At 40.8% G+C, this 22,865-nt stretch overlaps 2 long non-coding RNA genes across 4 annotated transcripts; one reads left to right on the top strand and one right to left on the bottom strand.

Annotated features, from left to right (window-relative positions):
• Positions 1–221: 221 nt before the first annotated feature.
• On the top strand, positions 222–11,383 carry LOC111243215 (uncharacterized). 3 transcript variants are annotated; one of them, XR_015329456.1, is made up of 4 exons: positions 2,488–2,604; positions 3,340–3,471; positions 10,286–10,923; positions 11,129–11,383. It is a non-coding gene; the product is annotated as an uncharacterized LOC111243215 (long non-coding RNA). The 3 variants fall into 3 exon arrangements; XR_002670369.2 differs by lacking the exon at positions 2,488–2,604 and adding an exon at positions 222–627 and having other exon boundaries at positions 10,286–11,383; XR_002670370.2 differs by having other exon boundaries at positions 10,286–11,383.
• Positions 10,553–22,141, bottom strand: LOC147758178 (uncharacterized). Its single transcript, XR_015329458.1, has 3 exons — positions 21,761–22,141; positions 20,516–20,930; positions 10,553–10,693 (listed from the first exon to the last, which is right to left on the bottom strand). It is a non-coding gene; the product is annotated as an uncharacterized LOC147758178 (long non-coding RNA).
• Between the last annotated feature and the right edge of the window lie 724 nt (positions 22,142–22,865).

Genomic DNA, 22,865 nt, shown 5'->3' with positions numbered 1-22,865 from the left:
ACGTTTAACTCTTCGCAAATGCTAGTGTTATTATTACTTACTATTAGGTGAATTTATAAGTTATGAAAGTAGGCTAGGTTAGATGTTGGCGCTTCTCAAGGAAAGAAGGATTATTTGCGCAAATTGCTTTTTTCCAGTTGAATAGTGATCTGCTGCATGTAGATATTTCGTGCTGTTGTCCTAGACATTTCTAGTCTTGATAACCGCCGTGCCTTTTAAAGCGTTTTTTTATGATGTCGAACGCCTTAGTCCTGCAAGTACGCCTTTGATGTTTTTTTTATCGTCTAACAAAGTTCGAGTATGACTCTGTCGTACGAAGGGATCAAACAGGGTCTCGATAGTGGCCCTGGCGGATGGTCGCCGCCTTTCTGTGACCTAGCAATCCCCGTTTTTTCTCTTGAGATTATCCAGAAACAAAAAAACTAATATTCAAGCAGTGATGGAGTCGATCGATTACGGCATTTTTAACTCTTGTCATTCAGAACGTTATATACTTTGCTCTTTTTCCATCGACGGAGCTAGTGAGACCGTTCAGTCCAGATTGTGTTCATGGGTGTAAAAACTGATAGACGCAGTTTGACTTGGGTGCTTATTCCTCTTACTACTACAATGGTATTCACTTAATTAGTAAGTACGGTTCAAACTTGATGTGTTTATTATTGACATATAAGCGTTTCAGAGTTTTTTTTTGTTATTTTTTGGGCCGTTTTACTTTCCTGCACGGATTTCGCTGGCTTCCGCTAAAATCGGTTTCTGCTCTGCCTTTTAGTCGTACCGTTGACTTTCAAAATAGGTTATATTATTATTGTCATTTATTTTTTAAAATCTTGTTGTTATTTTATCAATTATCAATTGAAATTGTCTCACTTGATAGAAGCATAATCAGAACGATATGTGAAACTTTATGGTATAGACAAAGTCAGATTGGAGAGCAAGGCAAAACTATGCAACGATACTTGTTTTCGGCAAACAAACGACCGCCATCGTTTGACCAAGCTAATTTACATAAGATGTCCGCAGTGAGTACAAGTAATATTATAATTCCTAAGTGAATGTAGCGAGTATAATAGAAGCCAAAGAGCTTTCTAGTACCAAACCAATAACAGTAAATCAGACTCAGGTTGAAGCGGGTGCGGTAGAGATCGAAACTCTCGTCGCCCATGTGGCGTGAAAGCATCAATCAGGTTATTCCTGGTTCTGATTTGAACGAATTCTACAATGGGAATGCATCGTGTATGTCTAAAATCGGCCGAAGCCAGCGCCTCCTCAGGATGGCCTTAGAGTTACTTTGGAGCTGGCTCTTCCGTAGTTTGGCGCTATCCGAGAGGAGCGGGATTGTGTTGGCAGCAACTTCATCCACATAGCTTCAATTCAAGGCTCTATTGTTTAGAAAACCTTAGCAAGAGTAAGCTTCTGTCGAAGTACGATGTTTCTACAGGACACCGAGGAGAAGGCTTTTGGTCCAAAAAAACTGCCTCAAGCGAGACCAGCAGACTATCTTATGCTCCTGAGACCATCTTGAGGGTTAACGAGGAAGCCTGGCGGAGTGCCAATTTTATGAAACAAATCAATGCGACTGCAAACATTGGTTTTTATATACAGGAACATCCGCCCGGGAAGGTTTTCCAATGAAGTTTTCCTTTTTGACCCGTATGCCTTGACTGGATAGTTCTAGAGTGGAGACGCTGCTAGAGTTTTGTTGAAAAGCTCATCTTCAGAGTTCTACAAGTTGTGCAGCTTTAGTAACTTTAGCCTTTTATTTATTCACCAGCAAAGAATAAATGGGAACTTTTTAAATTAAAGCTTAAAGCCTCCGTTGAACGCTCGATGTGCTAAATTTTCCACCAAAATTAATTTACACGACATTGTCCAAAATACAAAACAAAATCGTTACAAATGTTCTATATCCTGATATTCTTTAATAACTTCTGCCCAACTTGGTCTATCTAACTAGAGATTCTGAGGCTTTCCTCGGTTTGCAGAAATTGTCACTGATTAAAAATTGCATGTCTAAAGGATGCACAATTGGTCGGAACTTATTTACAAAAGGTTTTTTCGTACCTAACGTATCCTCTGCGATCTGTGCGATTTTTGACCACTACACTTTGGTAGGTTGTCATAGGTTCGTAGCGCAAATGGCTTATTCCGCATTGGGTAAACGAAAAAATATTGACTGCATTTTGGCAATTCAAAATGAAAGTAAATATATTTTATCTTTCAAAACAAGATTACTAAATTTTTATGCTCCTTCCTGATTGATTATCTTTCTTGCTAACACCATAATATTATACTGTAATTCTGTACATTTCCAAGCAAAAAATTATAACAAGTAGTTTTTGCATTTCTCTATTGAACAAAATGAACAACAGGCATGAAGGCAGTCCTGCGGAGGCTAATACAGATATTAGTCTGATGATGCAAGATTTGCGCTGTACGGTGGACGCATCAAACTTTCTCGTCCGAGTTGTTTTAAATTTTGCCGGGTAGCTAGATGTGTATGTGGTCTGGCATTGTCATGGTAGCAGACGACGCCCTTTTGTTAACTGTTCAACGTAAATTTTTTTCCGTGGCTTGTTGTTATCTCATTAGATGTCAACTGTGAAGGTTCGAGTCAATCGTTTTTCTGAGCTGTAGCAGCTTATAATGTATGATCTCTTTCCAGTCTCACCAAACACATGGTCACATCACTTCCTTTGGCGTCAGCTTGGCCTTTGCGAGATTGTGGAACGCATTTTCTCGTTTTCGCGTTACTGTCGTGCGTGATTCACTCTCAGCTTCAGAACCGCTTCAGATGGTTTCGTTCTCTTACGTCTCTAGGATTTCCCAGAAGGACATATGATCCAGTAAAATCTATTGCTTGGATTCATGTGGCACCCAAATATTGGGCTTCTTTTGAAGCCAGCCTCTTTGAAACGGTTTAAGACTGCTGGTGGATGTCTAGTTCCTTGGCGAATGTCGTGATTCGTTACATGTCGGTTCTCGATAAGTTGACCTCCAACTTTTTTCATAGTTGCTCGATTACTACAATAAGCATCTTTCACACTGATCGCTTGAGGATGAAAACAATAAACCCCTGAGCTGCTTCTTCCGATAACACATTTTTTGGGGTCTGGGCAGCATTTGTGCCTTTATTATAGTAAAACTGATAATTATTTAGATTTTCGTTGTAGAAATTTCGCTCAGTTTCAAGGCAGAGTGATTTCTACATATTACTAACATCCACTACCGCCAAATTTCAATTTTCAAACGACATTAACGCCGATCTGACGCGACCCGTAATATTCGAGATATATGAGTTCAAAGTCACCCAGTATATAACTGATTTTCTGTTTGGTTCAGGTGTGACACCTATTTCGTCCGATTTCGTAGTACAACAAGATGTATTCACCTTCTAACGAGGACGCATTGAACATTGTTAGTTCGAGCATTGTGTTGTACGAGGGCTGCCTTCAACTGCAGGCAACAACAAAAGTAGGTCTCAAATTGCTTTATTTGCTGTAGCCCTTGACACTGATCACAATTGATGCTTTTATTGAAATTGGCTTATCAAAAATCAGCTAAACATTAAAATACAAAACGTCCCTGCATGCTTTTTCAAAATAGCCCTTTTTCTATTTATCGTTCTTCCAAACGCATGAAAACAAAGATCGGACGATATCATGTCGGATAAGTACGATTCAAACGTTTTTCAAGCGATGAATACTTCAGTTGAAAATAACAACGTCGAAGATATCTTTGAACCGGGAATTTACTTCGAAACTCTAGCTTGAGTTCTCTTAGTTGAAAGTTTCTTATTGGCTAATGCCTTAAAGACATAAAGTATAAGAGTGCAAATATTTTTGCGATAATATTTAGTCACGTCACTATGTACATTCTTATTTAGTATATATAAAGGGCCTAAACTGCTCGGTCGAGGAAGTAACGAAGATTTAACTTACGTAGTTAATAAAAGGCCGGCATTGGAAAAGCCGAGAAATATTTCGCCGGCGATTCCTTCAAAGGAAGAAAATAGGCTTGAAAAAATCTTGAGTTGTTTGCCGTATTGCTCATATTGTGAAGCACTTACTGATAATAGAAAAGGTCGACAAAACACCTGTACCTTTGTTTTGACATAGCATGATAGTGAAATAACTCCAAATTGCGCCTTCGGTCTTATTATTAATTATAAAATAATATAAAGTAATTATAAAATATAACAAACAATAAATTAGATAGCAAAATCCCCATGTTGAAAGGGGGTGGATCGGAACCGCCAAGCGACAGTTTACTAAGGTTTTAATACGACAGTATTATTTCCCTTTGTCGCTTTGCTTTTCGGCTGCGGCTCGGTCTGTGATTACTAACCCTGTAAGCTCTAACTAGAGCTTTCGATGGAAACCTCATGTCATTACGGAAGAGTATTCAATTTGGCAAGAATTTCTCGAAAAGATCTCTATTTGCAGGGAAGCCCCTAGCGTGCTCTGGACGACAAAAGCAGAACGTGCCGCATTGACAGGTTATAACTTTCAGTCTGAAGGATATTGCTCCGATGCGCACCTAATCGATAACAGCTCGTATAATTAATAGTAGCTCACAATTGTTTCTCATTCGTACGTGTCCGTACTCGTGTCCCACTACTATAATATGAATAGGAATACTGATACAATAGGAATGTATGATGACTGATCGGTATAGTGAAGAAATGCTGTATCTTTAGAAGTTGTTGCTCTACGGTGTCTAAAACAACTGAAATGTTTTCTGAAAGTGATCTACAAGAATTACAATACAGATGTATGATCTAGCAATTAAGCTAGTGACCTAGGCTATGAGCTAGGCGTTTATATAGCCACGTCTTATGATAACCAATACTTATGCACAATTATATCTAACTCACATAATGTTGTATTGTTTGGGGCATATCTACTCTGTGAAAGGCAGACATAGAGGACTCTGGCAACTGCAATTCTGCTTGTATCAAGCTCTGGGCTCGAGTTCGGTCTTCCACACATATAATACGTTTGTTCAACTCAATTCAATGCATAGTCCGCCATTTCATAAAACATAATTGACCGCATGTGGTCTCATGACGCGCACATAACCCACTGGGAAAAGGTTCAATGTCGAAAACCTTTTATTCCCGAGACTAAAGATGCCCCCATTTTATTGCCGAATCAATTACCAACCACTTGTAAGCGTACGATGGTGACGAGGGGGAAGTGCAAGGCCACCGACCATATTCTATTCGGATTCTCTGTTGGTTAGTGCCTGTTGATTGGTTTTCTCTGTATTCGCGGACATATAATATGCCAAACAGCTGAATCCAGAATGCCAACTTTGATCATCAATCTCAACGCTTGTAAATACCAAATATTCACGCCTACGAAGTTAGTCCTAAGCTACCCGTGAAGGCACAATTTGCGACCTTATTGACGGCAGTACTGCCGACAGCCTAAGAAAGAAAATTAATTTAGTATTAACAAAATCTAGTTAGTAAGCGATACATCACAAGATGATGAACAGTTATTGGGTTATGCGATGCTGACCAAATTTTCATACGCCTAATGTCTAGTAGATGTTTATCGCTAATAATGCAGAGGAAGATGACTATAAATATCATTCGTGAGCTACACGTCATTGGCAACTGTGCTTGCTTAATTATATTTGCTCACTATTAAAAGTATAGGGATCTCTAACTGTGCTCGGGCTAGAGAAAAAGTTCCACGGCATGAATTAATTAAATGTGTGATTTTTGAATTAAAGTTCGTTTCTTTTTGTAAGTAAGGAGTACTTCTCTGCCTTTTACGAGGTCCAGTATTTTTTTAGACGGTCGTCTTGACTTAGCTTCAGACGATACACTAAGTGCACTTAAATATAACTATTATGTCATGAATCGCAAACTCCACCCCCAAAAAAATGTTTATAATATCTGGGCTCTCTAAAAAGTGAGCATCGTAAAGGACGGCAATTTCACTTACGAATAGAAACCCAAATCAATGGTCACTATGTTTGTCACTAAGATGGCCGGCGTTCCGTAGACCCCGTAGAGTTCTATTTTTTACAAACGATACGACAACTGCATTTAACGATGTATTTAGTCGGCGTTTGCTAGAACAACTTTTCACTCATGACTTTTTTACTGGAAAACCTAGAATCAAACTTGTTCAGCGCTATTTGTACAGGGAAAAGAACAATTGGTATACGCGTAAAAATAAGCACATAATTAAGGATGTATTGGAATACGGTTCCTATATCAATTATCGAAGGAAGAAACGCCGGTAAGCTGCATATCTATTCATATCTATGTGACCCATGGAAAATTCAGACACTAAGTTGTATTAAATTCTTTGACAACGAGAAGGAGTACCACTTTTGTTGTTGATCCGTATTTTCTTTACACTGAAGCAGATAACGCTTCTCTTTAAATATTCCACCAGCCGGGAATTGACTTTCTTATTAGGTGAACCAAGGCACATAGTAATATCCATATTTACAGCCAAAGATGACCAACATGGAACCTCAATAATATAGTTACAGAAATAACACATCTTTCGTTATAACGAAGGTCTAATCAGAGACGTATTATTTCACGGTTTGTGCTATATAAATATTGACCTTTATTAGTACAACAATAAAGCTCCTAAATTGAACAATCCAGTGCTTAGTCTCGGTTCGAATCATTCCAACTCAGCCTAAGCCTAGACCCAGCGTTCTACCTTAGTCGCATTGCGGAAAAGCCCCTCACTTCCTATTCTGATATCGCTTTTTTCTCTCTGATGCCCCCACTTTAAGGGAGCAGTTTTCGGCGAGATTTTCCCTTATCGAAATTTGATCATGCCTCCCTGTCTTTCATTTTGCTCCGCTCTTCTGTAAGCACAGGCTATCCTATTGGACCAGAAGTATCACGTGTCGAGCTTCATCCACTGTAGCAGTGTTTACCTTTGCTGCCTTTTACATGAAAGACTACTAACGGCAGGCAGCGACGAGTTGATGCCGAGCGGCAGTAGGTTTGCCCGCGTTTTTCTTCCTTCTTCAAGCTTCCCGACCCCAGCTTGCCTATGAAAATCCGTCCATCCATTAGGACAGGCATGGAGTGTGACTGCAGCACCATGAGCAGCAGCTACAAGAGCCGTTGTGAACACTCTAAGGCCAGGGACGGCTAGACTATTATCACGCCGGACAGACGGACGGACGCACGCAGAGAAAGCAGCTGGTTTGTGTCATCAAAGCTACGCGAAGCCCCTCATATAGGCACACCCACGAACACAGACAGTGGGCACACAAGCTACTGATGTGAAGCCTTGTTTACAGAACGAGAAGCATTTGATAAGCGATTGCGTATATTCGATTGTATGGTTTATCTATAGGTTTGTAACTGGAGGCGTTTAGGAGGCTTTCTGCGGGTCGGGAAGTGCCATTTAAAAATCGTTCTGTTTCCAAAAGGGTATGTCGAAGACACGTACATGTTGGGCTCATTATTTAGTTTATGGCTTTCGCGTTGTGCGTATGTATATTATACAGCCCTAAAGGTCCACTCTGGAAACTGAAAGATTTTATATGATGCCAACTATCACTAGATTATTATAGATGCTCGATTCATAGAGAAAAAGCTCTACAAATGAAATATCTCGTGTCTATGATAAGTCGTATATGGATGTAACGTTTGAGAGCTTAAGCAAGTTGATCACACATGGGCACACCAGTCGATAGCTCTGCACTGCGATATATCCATAGCTCTATATACATGTATCCATCTCGACCGTAATACCTAACGTCATGATAGCAAAAAGTATATCTCGGTTAGTTTCCCCATGCAAAAATCACACGCACCAAAACAGCAAATCCGATTGCCCACTCTTTCCGTGCAGTCTACGACGTGCTCGGGAACTAAATCTATGTATTCCTTTGAGTTTTTTTTTCGGTCGGTCCTAACATTCAGGACACAGTTAACTGTGCGGGCTGCTCGTAGGGCCTCGAGCGAATGTGTTGTTGAAAGGAAAGACCTCTACGGTAAAACTGTTCGGACGCCGGGAGTAAGCATGAAGGCCAGTTGCGGTCTTGGCCTACCCGGTACGTGACAGAGGTGACGGGGGAAAAAATCACATGGCAAATGCAAGTCTGTCGTGGTGAAGGCCGGACAGATCTATGCACAAAAAAAGACAAACTTCCGCAGAAAAAAGAAGTGCGTAGCCGTCTCGCGGTCGAGGTTGAGGGGAAAGGGCGAGACGCTGTTTAACGTACGTCATTTGGCGAAAGCCAGCTTTAACTCAGGATGATAGCGGCAGTGACTTTTCATAGAGGCAGGAGGGATAGCACTACAATTTGGGTGGGGAACGACCAACGTCACTAAGTCTTACTTAAATTCTTTCTTAAATCGTTGTGACCTGAGAAATATGACGGGTACTATTACCTAAGCGATTAGTAGAGCCAGGTAAATTTAATATTTTTCGACGCAAGATTGCCTTGACAAAACCTTCTGTACGTTCGGGATAATTACTACGGCATAGCGCAGTTACAGCTAACTTACCTGAAATCGGAATACACGCAGCTCCCTTTAGAGACGGAACAGTGACACGAACTTCCAATTCTACACGGGAATTCAGTTTTCCATGCACACTACCGCTGGCTGGCGAATATCCATTCAATGTAGAATTTCTTGTAGTAAGCTCACGAACAATCCATCGTATTCTTTTAGTTTACACATAGCCGCATACAATGCTGAGACCTCAATCACCTGCTCGATCGACGCTGGGCCCTGTGTCAACTCTACCAAAGCCCGTTCCGTCGCCGGTACGAGCATACAATTAGACACGTCATTTATATGGTTCCCCTGCCGGTAAATAGCACATGAATCACTTGCTTCGCTACTTATATCGGCTGAACGGTCGGTAATGCACACCTGTGAGTGCGAGCGCACGCCGCGCGAATTGTGCTCGTGTGAAATATCAACGGCTGCTTCTTACCCTCTTCCGTAGTCTCGAATATGGTAAATGGGCGGAAAGAATAATGAATAGACGCGAAAACGATAATGAAAATCGACCCATCTGTACAGCAAAGAATATACAAAGAAGAACAAACAAACAGACTGAATCATTGCAAAGGTACAATGAAAAGAAGAAATGCGCATGCACATCGCGACTCGCTTATAAGAATAGCTGGCGTGAAAGACAGACGGTACAATTTTAGCTGGAAAATAAATTATGGCAGCGAGATAAAATATGGGTCTTCATTATTACAAATACGTGTGTAGCCGTACGAGTGTGCAGCTCGAAATGTCCGCACTACTGAAAGCACCAGTAACGACAATACAGATTCAAGCGCGAACGCACACAACTATATCGCAATGGTCGTAATCACTCAATTTGCTTGGCACCGAAGATTTCTGTTCTTCGCTAAATGAAGTAATCATAATTCTTCCGACCGGAATCATAATTTCAGTAACTTTCTCCACTTGAAAGCTACGGAAGTAGTTTTATTCGCGTTTGACCATACCCAACAAAATTAACTAAGCCTATATGTGAAGCTTGAGCTATACATGATTTCCTATGTAATTACTGGGCGTTGATAATAATTGGGGTAAAAGGTATAGATTTGCACGACAGTATTGTCGAAATGTTACACAATAAACTTTTTAGGGGTGCAGGGCAATCTTAAACGAAACGCTTAATATATAAAATTACAATACATTTGTTCGGGGGTGAAGGGGAAGGGTGCACATGCTGGTAAACAACTCCATTACCAGTTTCAGCTGTTCTTCATTCAATTGTAGAGAACAAACAATCGGCTTGACTTTTTTATGAAATATATTGAATTCAAGTGGTTTATAATGTAAATTCAAACAGGCTGTCTATGTTTAATGCGTTTTGAGACACTGCATCCTGTGAGGTCATTTGGTGGGCGTTAAACTATGTTAGTCACAGTTACAGCTTACCAATATCCGGCACTGTAGTGTCAGAATAGAAATAGGCATAAGACTTAGTCTGCAGTCAAGCATTTAACCCGTAAATTTGTACAAAAAGAATGGATATGCTAGTAAATTCAAATTAGAGACTATCATATTTATACCAGACTGTGTACGTACGTTAGTCAGGTGCATACAAGACTTTATTTTTCGATTGGATAGAGGATTCAAAAAGGTTCTCAATTTTATTCTTTTATGAAAGTAACGTATGACACAGAAGCCGGACCGTCTCTAGAAAATGAATATGGAGTAGGCCAATTGGGGATTGACAATTGGATGAGGTGCCCGGATTCACTCCTTTTCCTTCTAAAGGCTGGGTGACGTACCTTTTTTCTGCTGTTTTTTTAGAAAAAGGTCTGCCACACTCGTGAGGGACGTCTCCTCGATCCTTCGTATTCTCTGGCGGTTTGACACGCCGGGCAAATCGGACTCGTTCGCCCTTCCTTCGTCCGCTCGTTGGATGGCTCGGTAAACTGGCCCATTCCAACAGTGTGCACCAATTTTCGAAAGCCAGCACACGCTACTCCACTCTTCGCTCCCCGTGAATGATTCTCTCGTCTTGTTGGGGTCGACAGTTTCGCACTTTATTCGTGGATCTGGCCTTCGTCTTCGTTACCATCCTCTCACTCGCCGACCCAGTACGGCCTTGATATGTCTGACGGAATCACCAGTCTTGTCGCGTCCATTCTCCAGATGAGAGCAAGTGACGCATGAATTTATGTATGTGCGAGTGTTTTAGTAGACACAGGGACCAGCCTGTCAATTTGAGGGTAACGAACAAACATACAAAATCAGATTACATTGCAAGGTAAAGAACGGTTCAAATGCTTTATCTTGTTTCATGTAGAATTTCCTTTCAGGCGCTACCCTGTTGGAATCTGTTTCGGTTCAAGTACTATATCATGGATTGATCAGACTAACATTCTATCTATGGATCTGCGAGCAAACAAAAACGTGGTGCTCATTTCGTGATCGATTAAATATAGGCAAGTTATATGTGGCGTAAGAAACATTGATGGATGCACATAACAGCATTATACATGGAAGGAAAAGTAGAATCGAGGTTCAGGATCGGTGACAAATTTCGTGACTTGTAAAGGGTACAAAGGATTCGTTGAGCTATGTCTATTCTCATGCTCATTCTTCTGAAACGAGTTGAGTTTGCTTACGTACTTATACTTTCTGTTTCAGTAATGGCTTGCACTATTGTAATTCTTTTCGCCGGGATGGGATTAATTGATGCTAATTAAGATGCGTCAGGTTTATGTTGAAGAGAAACTATAACTATAAAATAAAGGAAATCAAGTTGAGGAGAATACCCCATTACCCATTTCTCCAACCAAGCTACATTGTGCTTTAGGGACCTACCATTGAGTGTCTATATCTTGAAATCAGAATTTTTAATCGTGCCGCTATTCGAAAATAAAAACGTGACCTTCTGCTAAATACGTGTCGTTACTGCTAGCAGAAATAAGCTGTCTCATCGTACTTATGTCCAGACGCCCAAAAAATAGTTGTTTCTGCTTCTATTCCATGAATAATATAAACGCTGTTGTTTTTCCGAGTCGGCCTAAATATGAAAACGAAGACGATACCAAATGATGTCATCTCAGTATAAATTATTTGTTTTATTCGAACCAAGGCCCACAGTTATTTTCCAGTGCAATTTCCAACGTGATACTTTTAAAATTTAACTAGTGGCCTTTTTCCTGTTTACCTGAATTTGTCAAATGATGCTAAAACTCTATTGTTAAAATTGTAGTTGCCGCTTCGCTGTCGTCGTCGGCTTTGCACAACGCGGACCCAGAGGTATAGTCATCACCACAAGCATACGCTATGGAATAGCTCGGGTGCCCGATTTCCGGACGGGCGTCTGCGTTATGGCACAGAGCAATAACAATGTGGCAATAGAGCTACCCGCATAAAAAGTAAATACGGTTACATTGCTAGGCGGACACTTTCCGCTGATACCGTTTTATGTTTTTGACAGATATGCTATGAGAAGTATGAGATAATTGGAAACAGCAACTGCGCGCTTAGGGTGCCGCCAAGGTCCAAAATCCTCAACGTGCCCAGGACCGCGCATGTGTACGCCGGTTCACCTCTGGGTACGTGTAAATTTAATATTTACGCATATGTTGTATGACGCCTGTCATAGAAACTAGTTGAAGACGTAAGTAGGCAGAACGGCAATGTTATTACGAACGTTGGCTTGAGGGGAAGTGGAATAAGACTAAAAACGAGAAGGTAAAAAATCGAGAACTTAGAACAAAATATTGGCGTCCTAGACGTTACACTCTAAGTTAGGCTTTCTGAAGCCGAGACGCTCTGCACATGTCGTTTTTTCTGCGCGGCAGATCGCGGAATGATGCTGCCTTTCAGCTTTTGTGGATGAGCGAAGACCAGTTATTCTTCAGGGTAAGGGGAAGGTGGCATTGGATGTGTGAAGAGGGCGAGAGCACAGCTACACGCAAATCTGCATTGGATTATCTGGAAGGAACATGTAGAGACGGCACATTTTCTAGACAATTTCCCAAATTGTTTGTATGCGAAGCATGATTGTAGAGATGGCTGTTCAGCTAAAGCTTTGTGGATGCCTCAGCGCTCCCAAATGTCGGCACAAACTGTGCATCAATGCTGACTTACTCTGCTCCTAGAAAATGTCAGGTGGACGGACTCCCACTGGAAGCTATGGTAGAACATAGCGGCAGAAGGGTACAAGCGATAGAAAGGCGCGAAAAAATGTAGACCTTAATCGCAATAAACAAGGTAAGCAGCAGATCTTTCAGTGGTAGTAATTATGAAGGGAAAACAAACCTTTTACTAACCTGTAAGCCCAATTTTACCGTTACTCTCTCAGTACATATTGGAATACAAGTCAGTGAGTAGTACCTAGATTTTTCCGAACCGACCACAATGAAATATTTTTCTAAATTACTGTTTAATACCTTCTTCATAAGTGACGCTTTATGCTTTATTTGTGAATCACACGAATGTTCCGCATTGAATTTACTTACATGTCTGTCAAATATTATAATTTTCACCGATTCAAAAAAGGCGCAACCATAAATAATATATTTGCGTATAAATTTTTACGTCTCGCAACTATATGCGACCTCAAAAACGCTATTTGCCGTTATTGTAAAGTCTCCTTCGTATGATACATCTCCAATAAGGATCTTTTTAATTTCATAGATATGTAACGATATCCGAAAATTTCAGCCACTTGTACATATTCACGAAGATATAAGCACTATCATCATTGTCAGCGTATTTAGCGACACTCATCTGTTTTTTTGGTTCGTTAGTTTTTCTTTAACCTATGCCCGATGCAGAGCACATGATTCCTTCATCACTCACACTCTTTGCTGATTTGGTGTTTTTTTTTTGATGTTGCCACATTAGCGCTCTTACAAATCCCTCAGACATTTCAACGTTCGCACCTCCTTAGATTCTCATTTGAAGTTAGCGTCAGGCGGCGAAACAACGTTATTCAAAATCGTGTTGCATACGACGGCTGTGCGATACCGTTGACGTTCTCAACATGGACATGCGCCTCTGATTTTCCTATTGTCTGCTTTCTTGAGGGTTTGCTCACTCGCTCTGTCTTTTCGCCAGCAGCGATAAGCGTGTTTCCACTTCTGATACACGTACTGGTAAAAGCAACAAGATCGACAGAAGGAATGTATTGAAAGCTGCCAGCCCGTGCCAACCGCCCGAGATATTTCCCTCGTATTAAGGACATGTTAGATCCCTCTGAAATATGTTCAGTTCTAGATCCAAAGTCTCAGACCCTGCACTCATTGGTGAATGGCCGACACAATCTGAGAGTAGAAAGAGAGACTCGGAAAAGGATAGCTGCGTATACCTAAATTACAGCGACACCCCTTTACACAGATTGCTTCCTTAGTTTGCTATTTTCTCCCATATCCGCCCTCCCTTCTTTCTCAAATCTGTCGGGTCACACAAGATTATCGAAATATTCCTCTTCAGGTCATACCCATACACGAATACATAGATGTAATAAAAAGAAGCTCGGATAACATTTGAGCTATGCTTTATATCGTTCAGCTACTTTGCTAGAAAACTGAGTGCACGTATCTTGATCTCTAGATAAAAAGGTTGAGCCTTAAATTTGCTTTTTTTAGACTTCCTTTTTATACGGTTGGTAATCCACTATGTGGCTTGCAACAGCCGTTTCTCTTTACTAGAGGATTTTGTTTGTATGCATACAATAAACAAGTTCGTGGCGTCGTTCGTGACTATAGGGCGCCATACGCCGCGCGAGAAAACGATCTACAGTGTCGGTAGTACCCACCTCAGGCTATTCCCCAATTTTTCAAGTTATTTTGACGAGGTGCGCCGAAGTTACTAAGTTAGAGATTTTGCAGCAGAAAGTTGTGGGACATTCCGGGTCTTTTCAAGGCTTTTCATCTGTTTCAAGCCTCTACACAGAGCGTTTTTTTTTCCTATACTGGCTTAGTTATGATAGATTACTTTGGACGTTTGCAACACAAAAACGAGTAGAGTCTACGTTCGGTTCTGAACCGACGGCATTTCTCAGGATCCTAGGTTTAATGAGCAGATATGGTATCACAGCACCATCTAACCGGGACACTTCAATGATGCAATTAACTACGAAGCATTTAGCTTACGCAACAGCTCGCTCGTAAATGTTCCCTCAAACACTGCAGCATAACGTAGGTTGTTAGCTATACACCGTTGCTATGAAGGTGCCGCACTTCGGTTTCGATAACTTAGCACGATCATCGCCTGTGAAATTCCTAAAAGACAATAGTGGAAACGTTATGAACTAACAGCCTACAGGGACCCACTAGTTGTTAAATATACACCAATGAACTCCATATGTGGGCCTTAGAAGTAAAAGAATTACTTCGAAAAGCTGTTTGGCTAGCACTGTATACTTCGTAATATTTGGTCGTCTACGAAAAAGGATGCTGATGTTTCGTTATATTCCCTTGGCTTTGCTGTGCTACAGCTACTAACCCACACATTCAACAAACCGTTACATCTCTGAATGTACGAAACCACTTTCTAAAATGAGCCGTCCAATTGATTTGATTCTTTTTCTCAACGAGGAAAGAGCAACTCAAAAATGTAATTCTACATAGCACTAATATAATAATATTTACAGCAGTATCTTTAATAAAATCTACGCGTTATTTATTTCAGCAATTTTTTTCTAGTTGGCCCGTGGTCTCGCCTAAAATATAGCACTTTATCTCAGACCAAGAACGGACCCAAGTTCCCTACCAATGTGGGCTTCCACGCGAGTTAATACCTCACTTTATATCCGCATAGAAGTCATGCCACATTCGGGACCAGGCCAAAGCCAGGTCGCATTAGCAATATAAATACTGTGGTGTGCGCAGTTCTGATCAGTCGGAGAAGGTTATGTTCCTCGACGCGAAGGTGCCAGTTTGTGGTAAAAAACAAGGAGCTATTGTCTTATGGTTATCCGTCATTATCCTAGGCGAATATCCGCCCAAGTAAACGGGAATAGATTGCCGCCCGCTCATGTCTGTCGCGCTAAGTTCGTATCAGAACGAGGCAGCTGTATCGTACACTCGTCTTGATAGAAATGGCACCTCCTTTCAACTGGCAAAAACTCTCAGATCACTGATCAGTAGCAGACGCGTGTCTGTGTTTGCATGGCTGTACTGCATTCAAATTCCCGTCTGTCAAGCAGACCATGTTATTCGACGTACGTCAAATAGGTATCATTAAAGTGTGCTTTCTTTGTTCGATATATAGTACAAAGGTCAAAATAGTTTCTTTATTTGTTCGTTTCGTTTCATAGTATTTATTTAGGAGCTATATACATAAACCACCATTATATATAATGGTGGTTGGCGTATTTTTATTAAAGGACAATAAAAAAAACAGAAAACGTCACCTTTAAAATCGAACACTGAAGGATTGTTAAAAGCACTATACTAACATAAAGTTCTGAAACTTATCACAATTCAATTAGTATTCTGTCCCCCATCAAGTTAGAAACATACCTTGCTGCATCGTGCAGGTGTCTTTTAAAAGCAGTACAAGCTAAGCAGTTACAGTCCACCATAGCCAATTCAAAGTGTGCTATATATTTTTTGACTATCATTACTGATCCCCATTTCTTTATTTAATTATAGATAAGTGGTTCGTGTCTTCTATTATACGTAAGGCAATTCGTTAACCTCACTCGAGTTGTGTGCCTGTAGCTCCATTGTGGCTGAGTTCAACTCCTTAGCTCCAAACTTGACGCTATCGCGGGATCCAACGTTTGTTGGCCACACATACGTCGTGTGGCGATGATAACAGCGCAGGCAGCCAACGTCACGCAATTCTATAATACACCGGTCGGCCATAACTAACGATACAAAATCGCTAACTGTTTAAAGGGACCGCTGTGGGCGTGACAGAAGTAACAGACCAACAACAGAGTCGGAATGGATAGCTTTTCCGCGCTGTTGGGTTACGCCGGGTTGGTCAGATCGCAGAAACAGCATTATCATTACAGAAACGATTATCGATGTAACGTCACCTTTTTTCTCTGTTGCACCCAGTCGAAATTGTGAATCGGCGGGGATTCGACCTCCCCGCCTCCCTCTCCATCATATCTTCGCCATTTTGTAATCTCCCCATGCCGCTTAATTTCGAAGGTCTAAATTTAGTCGTGCGGAGTTGGACCCATTTAGCTATTTTTGATCTGAGAATTCTCCGATGTAAAATTTTTAAAAAAAAAGTAGGCGGTGTTTTTCAAGAGAGTTTCGATTTAGAGGACTAGCAGTTTAACAGATTGGACTGAGAAGTCATTTCTAATATGCTTGGGTCTTTAATAGAGGAATTACGACGATTTTAGGGAGAATAATACTTAATTATGAATTAATAAAATTCATATTCGCTGCGACTTTCTGTGTATAGCGTATTTGAGTGACATTTTAAGGAATTTATACTTAGCTATATCTCTTAATGTACGATTACTATTGAAAAATTGCGTATTTCCCTATTTAAGAAAGAGATACTTTGGCACTAACGAGTGAGTCGTTTAGGCCCTGAATCGGAGATGCAGTAGCGGTGACTGGTGTCTATATTGAATGAGCATGACCGCAATGAGCAAATGGAAGAAAAATCATTCAATTATATGCTTTCGTTTAGATACAGTCTTAAAAATAATTCATAAGAAAAAATTAGGATTTGGGTGCCCCATCCTGTGGTCGTGTCACCTATCGTTACATAAGACTATTGTTGCCGATTTAAATGTTATTTGAGCGTTTTACAATAGAAATCGTTACGTAGCTAGCTCATATAACCAGCTTAAGAGAAATATGATTTTTAACTCGCCAGCCTTCGTTCTTCGCATTATAAAACCTCGTACGAGCTATGTTTATCAATGATGGTGTATTGGACGCGGAGATAACTGATAATTACAATGATAAAATTAAATGATAAATATAGCGAACGAAAAAGGTACTAATGAGGATGTATATTTATATAATTTCTAATTGAAAAAGAGAAAACTATGTTTTGCAAAGCTTCTCTATGAATGGTCTTCTTGTCGATTGCTGTTCCAGATAGCGCATGTTAGCGTGCTTGCTTACCATTCTAGTGGAACAGCTTCAATATCGCGTACTGATAAAGATTTTCGAAGATATAACGCAAATATGTTTCAAACGGTTTCTTTTTGTTTATTGCTGACTGGCATGCTCCATGGATCACCTATATCACTTAGCCCTGACGCCATTGGCTCGCTGATTTATTGACCTAGGACAATTACATTTGTTTGCGCCTAAAAATAGCGATTTGCGTGTGCCACTCGTAGCACATGTCACGACAGGTGTTCCCTGCTGCACAATGTGCCTTCTCACGTAAGTTCTTTAGGTTAAGCAGAATAGCCAGTTTTTTTCTATATGCTCTTGGGTACTAAATATACCCTCTGATGAGGCATTATCTCTTATCTAACAGGAAAATTGGGAGTTGTTGATGATTTCTTCTAAATCTCCCATCATCGTTCTGTATAATTCATGGTTTACTTGTTTGTCAGTCATTAGGTTTCTCTACTTCTTCAGCTGCATTATGCATCCACGGCCCGGCTAATTTTTTGAAACGCGCTTCCATATGTCAAAACCCTTCGTAAGCTATGCTCCTTATAGTATGTCCACAGGTCAAAACTTAAGCCTTCAGGACTTTTCGATCCAATTATACAGCTACTTTTTAGTTGATAGAGTTATATATATTCATATTTGTCCTTTATACCTTGAAAAGTAGCCTAAGGTAAAGGATCTTAGTTTCAGCATGAAGCTTCTCGTAGAGTTTGAGGCGGATTGCTCCGACATACCCATGTACTAACTACTTCGTATACTCCAATCAATTTAACGTGACGATCTACAATTACCAGTTAGTTACTCGAAGCTTTTAACATAGTTGTTAAAAATAGGGGATCTTCAAAGAACACTTAAAGCGTTCAAATTTCTTCCAGTGCATTATAACAGTCTCTTCATATCGATTGGCTAACGAATAACATGACGTGTTATCAAGTAAAGTCTTACAAGCAAACACATTACACTAAAAACAAAAAGTACGCAAAACCGGCAATGGTCAGGCTACCCGTTGTCAATAACTAGTGCTTATTATGTGCTATAAGGTAACTTGTCTTTATGGGGCGCACTGGTCGATTTGAAAATGGCAGGCTAAACTTTGAACCTATTTATTCGGTATCAGGCAACGGAATGGGCCGTGTATATAATGACTAGGATTATTTGTTTAGCTTCTTCTACCAGTGCAACGCCGGTGAAGCCGGTCATCGAGGCAAAGAGCGTTCGTATAACCCAGATGTACGTACAACGATTTTTTGGCTTGTCCCTGCTTTCGTTTCATAAAGAACTTTCCTACCTTCAACGAAATCTCTCGAGATACCGGACAAGAAGACCTTTGCCCCACATTTGGCCACCATGACCAGTTTGCACAACGTTGTTCTGGCGAGTGTTATTAGTGTCACTGATACTAATTTCACTAGGTCGTACTGCGTTGAATTAAGTCGTACTCGTTCTGAATGTGCCCTTAGTTCGGAAAGCTTTTATGTGTGTGCCGGGGGGGGGGGGGGGCCAAGCTTAGATTTTAGGACCGTAATACTGTTCGGATGGCGAAGGAATGTCCAGTCTCTGTTTTTTGGATGTTTCGTCCTCTTCTCACGAAAGATAAGAAAAATAGGAAGCGCCAGGCTCTCTATCTTCGGTCCCCGTGCGCTGGTCTTACTGACACCAAATGGGGATTTTGGAAAGAGTGGGATTAGAACAGGATACGCTGAGAGTGGCGGATGGCAAAGCTGATAGCCACAAGGAAATAGTAATAATCAACCGAGACCTTGGGGTGGGAAGTAAACAGCGGAAGTAGTTGCCTTGACAATAGGGATGAACGATTCAAACGTAGCAGGTCAGGATATTAGCTGAAGATGAGGTAATATACGCTAGGACATATTGTAATATGGGAAACTTTTAGTGAGCCGAGAAAAAAAGACGTCAAAGGAGACACTACATGTCTAGAAGTGGAAACGGACAGGGTCAGTTAACTCTTATAGTGAAAAGCTCGAATTGACACAGCGGTCACTGGACACGCAGTACTATTTCTGTCATAATGAACGTAACGTGTTTGCCTGTTAACCGAATAGACATGCTTTGATCCGTGTAATCCTGAAAGTATCCTGCAGTAGGAAACGCTAAATGAACTTGACGTTGAGCGTTACCGTTCGGCATTCGTTGAGACTGCAATAGACCCTACAGGACACTATACTACTTAGACGATAAGGTTTACGGAACCACTGGATCCAGAAACAGATAACAACGCAATGCACAGATAGGAACATAGGATATTTGAACTTTACGTAGAAGCACATGAGCATCTCTACTTCAAATGCTTGGATACTAAAGCAAACGAGGAAAAGATAAAATGAACAACGAAATGGCGAGCAAGTAAAATAAGATAACACATCTATATACTACTATATAATGCTCTCTGAACCGGGCTTCACGCTGCGCAAAAGAGTATTCTATAAAAGAAACCTAAATATTAAGGGACCTAACTTAACATATTTATTAGATGTCTGTAGATGTGCTGTTTTATGTTATGTTAAATATTCTCACAACTATATATAACCCGGGCTAACGGAGCTACTTGGAACTATTTTTTTTTTAGGTTTTTTCATTTTACTTTTCAAGGTAAGCAGTTTACATTGAGTGACATCACAGTTCGAACTTTACCCATATCTTCGTAGTATCTGTAGTACGCTAGTGCCGAATCTATACGGAAACCGAGTGCCATATATATTGATAATAATCGTGCTTTTTTTAATTTTCAGAACGGCAGGTTTGTCGCCGGAAGCAAGCCTTCAACTACTTATTATATTCGTTCAATGTTTATAAGGTCCTATGCCTGTAAACAACGTAATGCAGATAAGAATTATGGCATTGTTTAAGCATTTTCTTTTATAGGCGAAAAGAAAAATTTAAACGCCAGTTTTCTACCGGACGCTGAAACTAAATTTTTCTTTTGAGGACACACTAGTTTCTCACTTACTGGTCTTATGGGAGTCCACCTGACAGGGGGGCGGACTCTGACTAGTCGAGGTTCGCAGGGAATCGCTGACTTAGCATCGGCCAAAGGAGCAGCGACAGTTGCAGCTGAAACCAAAGTATCTTGGGCGCGCGGTTGCCAAGATACTGTCACGCCCACAGATCTTGCGACCCGATTCGCGCAGAGCATTCTCGGGGTCACCGACCAAGTCTCGACTGGGCAAACAACACCAATCGAGAAAAGATACGTTTCAAACTCAAAAGTCTACGGCACTCCTAAAGGGGACACTGGGCACGGCCAAGGCTTTGAGGCAATGGCCACTGCGACATCCAGCTATAGTTGTAACAATAGAAGTAGCATGGTGTTAGATGGGCAGAACGACAGGGTGGTGCGGCGTTTGGCGAAGTTGAAATCTAAGCTAAAGAAAAAAGGAAAAAGTGCAACTCTCGTTAACTTACGGAGACGCACGTTCGATTCAGCCACTGTAGGCCGCCGTCGAGCAAAAAGGCCACACCGAGAGATAGACTTTTTAGAGACACGGAGGAAGGAGGTCAATGCTATGAACTGTATCTGAGTTTCCATAAACATAAGGAGTTACAATTTGAGGAAAAAGTGTACCGAACACATCTTTTATTCAGGAAAAAGAAAACGACTAATAATTAATTAGGCTTTAGGAACCTTTGAGATGAACGAAATATAATAGAAGATGTCGGAATTCAGACTGAATTTATCACTCAGTAGTCAAGTGTGATCTCAAAGGAAATGTTTTATGGAAGTTTATGTTAAGCTCACGCTTTATGTGGAATGTAATGGAGTTAGGTTAAGTCTCGACAAAATAACTTTATATACAAGGAAATTACAGTAAACTTATAACTTTCTTATAAACAATGGGCATACTAATAAAATGTATTCTAGCCTGAACGATGCAAAACCGGCCTTGGGCCGTAATCCTTTCCAGTCAAAGTAGTTGTTAAACTTTCCTAATAATAAGAGGCTGCCCTAAGCGCTTGTGTCATCATTGCCGGTCACGTAGAAATCACGACGTTCACAAATTCACCGCTAGGACGCTCTCTTTTAACTTACATGCAAGTTCCTGTAATGGTACAGTGGTAACCTGTTTGGCGGGAGTAGAACCGGACATTCCGGGCTCAAAACATTCAGGTTACGTATAAACCAAAACTTTAGCTCCACTAGACCACAGTAGCATTCCCCGTAATAGCATAGTGGGTAACGTATGTGCATGCTTACCTCAGGGGCGCGCTATGGTCTAGGTTCGAACCCGAGCACAGACAGATTCACGGTTCGTTTTGTGGTGGGTGAGAGCCAGTCACCCGTCAGTTGAACTAACGGCGATGCCGGACGGTAAAACTCGAAGCATTGAGTGACCATGGTGGCTTACCAGAAATAAGTGACAAAGACGTCGCTTTGTACATGTATAAGGGGTTGATTTGTACACGTAAGCAGCCGAAGGTCGAGGCGATCCTATCTTCAAGGAACATGGACCTGCTCGAACAGAAGTCGACAAACACACCAGCAGGCGTTTCGTCTCTCCGTTAAGCGCGCACCATGGTGGTCGAGTAATCTTTATTTTCTTTGAACCAGATCTATGAAGATCTTAATTGCTAAATGAGAGGCTGGCAACGCAGGACAAGACAAATCCGCTACAGCTTAGATGTGACAGCGACCTGCAGCGCTAGAGCGGCCGCAATCGGAAGCGACCTGCTAGAAGGAATAACTGTTTTTATATAGTCCAATTTCCTACTTCCTGCTAAAGCTCATTATTGGAATTTGACTTTCAGATATCGGGCCATTGAAACTGCGTAGACAGAAATTAACTGCACTCGGTATGAAAGGCTCATGTAAATTGAGAGAAGCGGAGCAATGTTAGTCACACAAGCTGGATTCTTCGTTAAGCTTTCCATACTCGCTAAAAAATAAACAGATGTAATATACTTTTTGGAGAGCTAGACCAGACCTGCACATGAATCTTGCCAAATCTTAGGTGAGTATTTCCATAGATATTACACAACTATTTTATGCCAGGACAATTGCAATTTGTCGCTCACGCTTAAGCCGGTCGAGAGATAGATAGTTTTGTTTGTTTGAAGAAAGTTTTTAAATAGAAATCAGCCGAAAAACACAAAAGTTGGGAGTTGACCGTAGGGTAAATTGGAACTTGCGTATAATTACGTCGTCATTGTCACCGGCCACAAGAGGATACTAACGAAAATAGATTGAAATATATTGAAAAAATTATATTATTTTTGACTTTCAACAATCTCAAGTTGTTCAATCCTTTCGGAATATATGTCGTCGGAAACAATCAGATGATAAAGTTAAAAACTTGAGTCAA

The sequence above is a fragment of the Varroa destructor genome, unplaced genomic scaffold (genome assembly GCF_002443255.2).
Source record: "Varroa destructor unplaced genomic scaffold, Vdes_3.0 BEIS01000001.1, whole genome shotgun sequence".
NCBI classification, from domain to species: Eukaryota; Metazoa; Arthropoda; class Arachnida; order Mesostigmata; family Varroidae; genus Varroa; species Varroa destructor.
The sequence above is the reverse complement of the archived record's forward strand: the minus strand, read 5'-3'. Positions and strand labels throughout refer to the sequence as shown.